The sequence below is a fragment of the Mesoplodon mirus genome (genome assembly GCF_964341445.2).
Source record: "Mesoplodon mirus genome assembly, chromosome: 3".
NCBI lineage: Eukaryota > Metazoa > Chordata > Mammalia > Artiodactyla > Ziphiidae > Mesoplodon > Mesoplodon mirus.
Window position 1 is genome coordinate 94,994,602 of NC_138978.1, and position 6,109 is coordinate 95,000,710.

Here is a 6,109-nt window from a genome sequence, read left to right on the forward strand (position 1 = left end):
TCATATCTGAGTCTACATGTCTGAGTTACATATATGACATTCTAGTCACAGCCTTGGTAATATAACTAAATGTTTCCAATTGTGTCCTTTTATAAGGAGAACAGATTCTTATTGAACTTATGCAATAACTATATTGCCAAGAAAATAATACTTACTGAGAGTTTCTGAATTCTGAAGTGATCAGGTATGGAGAAAAAGATAATGTTTCAATTCTGCTTACAAAGGTATAATTTACTAAGTTGCTGTAAGTCTTTAAAAAATTCCTTGTATCTAGAAAACAAAAGATTTAAAAAACAGTAATATTTGAGGCAAAAAGTCATAAAAATTATAATCATATTCATCAGTTCATTCAATCCTATGTAATTAATCCTTGTTCTGCTTGAGTCCAGTTTTTCCATTAGATCTGTCAACCTTGCCTGATGACTGAGGGTGATAGGGACAGTGATAATTCCAAGAAGTTTGCAAGGTTTTTATTAAGGCTCTTATGAATGGCCTAGTGAAGTCAATGTCTTGATCACTGAAGGTTGTTGAAGATATACCCAAGTAGGAAACATTTTTCCATTTTTTTGCTATTATGAGGGCATTGGATTTGCAGCAAGGGGAGGCTTTAACCCATCTGGAAAATATACACATCATAATAAGTATGTTTTGATAACCCATACTAAGTATCAGTTGAATGAAGGCCAGTGCAGGTGTTCAAAGGGTCCAGAGGGAAGAGGTCTGAGGCCTCTGGGGACAAAAATAGTTGTTTTGTTCTCCAGGGTTATGGACCTGACAGGTCAGGCATTGTTGGTAGACTGTTTTTGCAATTTTATAGAAGTCTTCTCACCAATATCTACTTACAACTTGAGTCATCTTAAATGCACTATGGTGGGTGAAGGAATGCAAAACAAAAACAAAAAAACAAAAACAAAAAATGAGGTTTGTCAGGAAGCTGGAAGAACAAAGCAGCCATCTTGGGTTTCCTATAGCCCTGACCATTGTTTAATTTACAGCTCTTGTTTATCCGTCTTAATTTCTCTGATTCAGGAGCAGACAGTTGCCATGTTATAAGGCCATCAGGATGGCAAAAGTTGGTCAATAAGGGATTAATATTTTTTTGCAGAAGCAGAATAGACTTCATCTACATGTGCCATAATCTTTACAGATTCTGTTGTTGCTGCCTTTGCATGAAAGTCAAAGCACTTCCCTGATACTTAGGTTCAGTCCTTTTAGTGTGAGCCTCAATTTTGATGACAAACAACATTTTATGCCAAGACATATAAGACTTTCAGGAATTTCACATAGTTTCTGGAACACGTATATTACATACATATACAGACTCAACATAAAGAAGGCTTAACATTACTCCTTGACAATGCTCCCTACGTAATTTAACATATCAAATGTACCTAATTAATTTAATATATTTTTATAAGGAGAGAGAACAAATCTTTGAGATATTTCAGGGACCCTCTGAAATACCTTATATCTCAAATTTAGTTCTAAGTCAAAAAGACTCATTTAGATTTGATTTTGGGGAATTTTGTCAAAAATATCAAAAAGGTCTTAAAACACTTAGTCAAATAAGTCACCGTGAAACAATGCTTAGTCATATATTTAACCAAAATAATAAAGACTTCATAGGCAAATACAGAAGGTTACATAGTCCAGAGCAAAACTTATCTCTTTTAATATTGAGAGGATTTGGTTTACTTAAGTAATCAAAGAACTGATAAAGACAACATAGAACACAAGTGATTATTTTGACAAGACATAAGATTTTTTTTTCTTCCCCTAGGCAGATTACTTAAAGAAAAATTTTTCATAATCTCTTATTGTCAAGAGCAGACCAATAGGAAAAAAAAAGAGGAAAAAAAAAAACCCAACTTTGTTCTTTTAACTGAGAAAAAACAAAATTCCATTTTGCACCAGTTTACTTTTGACATTAAAACGTACTTACTTAATTAAATTCATTCCAATCTTATTCAGTCCTGACAACACATAAAATTCCTTTCTAGGGGCTTCCCTGGTGGCGCAGTGGTTGAGAATCTGCCTGCCAATGCAGGGGACATGGGTTCGAGCCCTGGTCTGGGAAGATCCCACATGCCGTGGAGCAACTAGGCCCATGAACCACAACTACTGAGCCTGAGCGTCTGGAGCCTGTGCCCCACAACAAGAGAGGCCACGACAGTGAAAGGCCCGGGCACCGCAATGGAGAGTGGCCCCCGCTTGCCACAACTAGGGAAAGCCCTCGCACAGAAACAAAGACCCAACACAACCAAAAATTAATTAATTAAAAAAAATTCCTTTCTAAAGATTCCTTTTTCACAAATATTTACAACTTTTTATGCCCATTTTAGTTTGTCCCTTGTTTTCTTTCCCATTTAGAATTAACCAGCTTTAGGATAAAATCACTTTCTATTTCTTTAACAAAAACATCTCCATACCTTATACATTTTCTTACGCAAAAACACATCCTATTTCTATTATTACACTGGTAGTTTTAACCACATATATTAGTTAGAATTCTTAATCCTTTGAAATCTTAATTTTTTGGTGAAAATAAAGAAGTAAACAATTGTGAACTGTATTAAAAGTTTGTGTCTTGGCAAACTTATAAATACCTTTTATAATTTCTAAAAACATACACTACTTCATAGTACAAGCTTTCAATAAAGCACAAAACATATTTACTAATAGACCCAAACATGCTTAGTCTCTCTAACAAGAGATCAAAAGTAGGTAAACTTAGACTTGTTTGGCAATTAATGTTTTAGTATCTTATAGTATTTGGAAATGATCTAGACATTCTATGAATTTCAATCATTTAATTTGACTTAGCAAAACTCAAAGGGTATAAATTACCAAAGAGATTTAGGAAATTACGTAGACATATCATAAAACAATTATTGTTAAAAAGTTCACCTAAAAAGTCTTATCTCATTTACATCTACTTAGTTCATTTGTTCTTTTTTTTTTTTTAATCATTTATTTTTGGCTGTGTTGGGTCTTCATTGCTGTGCACGGGCTTTCTCTAGTTGTGGCAAGCAGGGGCTATTCTTCATTGGGGTGTGCAAGCTTCTCATTGCGGTGGCTTCTCTTGTGGTGGAGCACGGGCTCTAGGCACATGGGCTTCAGTAGTTGTGGCACGTGGACTTCAGTAGTTGTGTCACATGGGCTCAGTAGTTGTGGCTCGCAGGCTTAGTCACTCCATGGCATGTGGGATCTGTAAGATCTGTATTTGTTGTTGACAAGCATTTTTAAGGAGGCTATTTGGGCAAGAGAGTACTTTTAACAGCTTGTGTTTAAAAAGGCCTCTTTCCCTTTTCTTTCCTTTAGTTTCAGATCTACCAATTGACCTAATCTGGGCTCAGTCTCAGAGGATGTGGGCTGTGTCTACATTTCAAAGACATGATAAGATTTATAACTTTAAGGGACAGAGAAAGAAAATGTAAGTTTTCTCTTAGGAGTTTTGTAGTATATTTGTCTGTTGTCATAAGCCTTAAGGTAAATTTTTTTCTCAACAGGACAATTTTGCTCCAGTATAATATCTACAGGATATTGAGAAATGTGAGAGAAATAGGCAAGGCCTTGGGACTGGTAAAGTTAGATGGGCCTTGACTTGTTTCTAGTGTTGTACTTCTGGTTGTGTAGAGATTTGCAAGACAAAGACAGTTATTTCTATTAACCCTTGAATATTGGACTCGAGCTGATTTATTTCCCGATTATTTGTAGGAGGGCCTGGGAATTGCTTAGGAGACAGGGCAGTTTTTAAGAAGGGGAATTTATGTTGGACTTTTGTTTTAAGTCTGATTTTTTTTTTTTTTTTGCGGTACGTGGGCCTCTCCCGTTGCGCAGCACAGGCTCCGGACGCGCAGGCTCAGCGGCCATGGCTCACGGGCCCAGCCGCTCCGCGGCATGTGGGATCTTCCCGGACCGAGGCACGAACCCGTGTCCCCTGCATCGGCAGGCGGACTCTCAACCACTGCGCCACCAGGGAAGCCCGAGTCTGATTTTTGTTCTTTCATCTTAATAAGGGATTCCTTATGACCAGTTATTATACTTATCTTTTTCTCGTTTCAGTTTGATCCTCCCGTAAGTACCAGTGTGACGGCTGTTTATGATGAGAGCTCTCTCTCAAAAAAAAAAAAAAAAATTCCTTTAAAATATAGTCAATTAACCAAAGATGCAAGAGGCATATTCTCACAAGAGAATATGTAGCCCTCACAAGATCCAGAAAGTTCACTCTCGGAGATAGTCTAAGAAAGTAAAAGCCTTTCATTACTATAGGCAGTAAGAATGGTACAGTGAAAACAGTGCCTCTCGTGTCCCAAATGTGGGGTTCCTCACAGCCATAGACCCACTAATTTATGTCATCAGGCAGGTGCTACTGGAATGGGACTTTTCCAGCATTAACAAGAAACAAAGGTTGAGTTGATAAAGGCCCTTTACGGGACTTCCCTGGTGGCGCAGTGGTTAAGAATCAGCCTGTCAATGCAGGGGACACTGTTTCCAGCCCTGGTCCGGGAAGATCCCACATGCCGTGGAGCAACTAAGCCCATGTGCCACAACTAATGAAGCCCGTGCACCTAGAGCCTATGCTCCGCAACAAGAGAAGCCACCGCAATGAGAAGCCCACGCACCAAAATGAAGAGTAGCCCTGCTCGCCGCAACCAGAGAAAGCCTGTGTGCAGCAACGAAGACCTAATGCAGCCAAAAAAAAAAAAAGGCCCCTTATGAACTTGGACCCCTTATAACAAAATCTCCTGAGAGCTGGAATGGCCAAACAAAGAGCATGCTCGTTGTGACTTCGTGTCTCAGAACCCTAGTCTATTCAATGGGACATCAGATGCACCCTAGTAAGTGCACCTTCTGCATGGTGGAAACCAGAGAGAATATTCTCACTGGACACAAAGCCAACTCTCCAGACATAGAACAAGGAAGAAGGAAAAACCTCATCTGATTTTTATATATAGGAACCACAGCAAAGTCTATCTAAATAGACACCAGTCTGATGAGAACTCTTAACTTACCAGTCTGTACGGCCAGCTTGCAAGCAGAATTATAGGGCTCATGCCTGCGGTCTGCCCTATGTTTCTTCCTCATTATGACAAACAACACAATAGAGACAAAGAAAAAGTGACCCTCTCTGGAAGGAAAAGAATCCCCAAGAGTCGCTAAGTCCAAGGGACTAGCTCCACGAATATTTTCTCCCACTAATCTAAATTGAGAGAGAGAGAAAAGGGACTTTCACTGCTTTTCCTTCCACCAGACCTTGCAGGCAGAGATCCGGGAGGCTGACGTGGTAAGAAATCTTACCTTCTGCTGGCCTTTGTCCAATGTCCAGGATTTCTCAGTTGCAGCAACTTTAAGGCAGGAAACAAGGTCCAGCCAGCCTCCTGCCTGACTCGCCAACTGTTAGAGAGGGGGGAATTGCCCCCTCTACTCATCTTGAGTTCTTGTGGCTGAACTAATAATAACATTGACACAAGACAGGTTAGCAACAGAAAAGGAGCAAATTTTAATTCATGAGCATGGAGGTCTCATAAAATGGGAACTAAGAAGTGGCCAAAGTAGGCAGCTTTTATACTTTTTAGACAAAGAAACAATACATTTTGTGAGGAATTGATAGGACAAAAAAACTTAGGTTTTATGTACCCACCCAGTGAGTGAAGAATCCAAACAGAGTTTGGGATCGGGGTAGTGAATTAAAGAAGTAACAATGTTTGTTTATACAGGCTTCTTGGCCTTGAATTCTGGGGACAAGGGAGTCCTACCTCCAGATGCAGGGCATACACCTGCTTTCAGGGAGACAGAAAGCAGGGTCGGAGTATCCCTCTTGCATTGGCTATCTCTTAAGTAACTTTAATTCAAAATAATCAATATGCCACCAAGGCACATTTTGGGGTATACTACCCTGGTCCCCAACTTTATGATTCAGGTCATTATGATTCTAAATCCAGAGCCTGGAAAAAAGAGAAGCTTTAGAGGTTAAGTTGATCTGCACAATAAAGAGTTGGAAAAAACTGGGAAAGAAAAGAGAACTGTTGGAGAGTTAGATGAGAAGAGTGACATAGCTGAGTTCAATCCCCACCCCACCTCCCTCCACCTACCACCTGAGTAAATG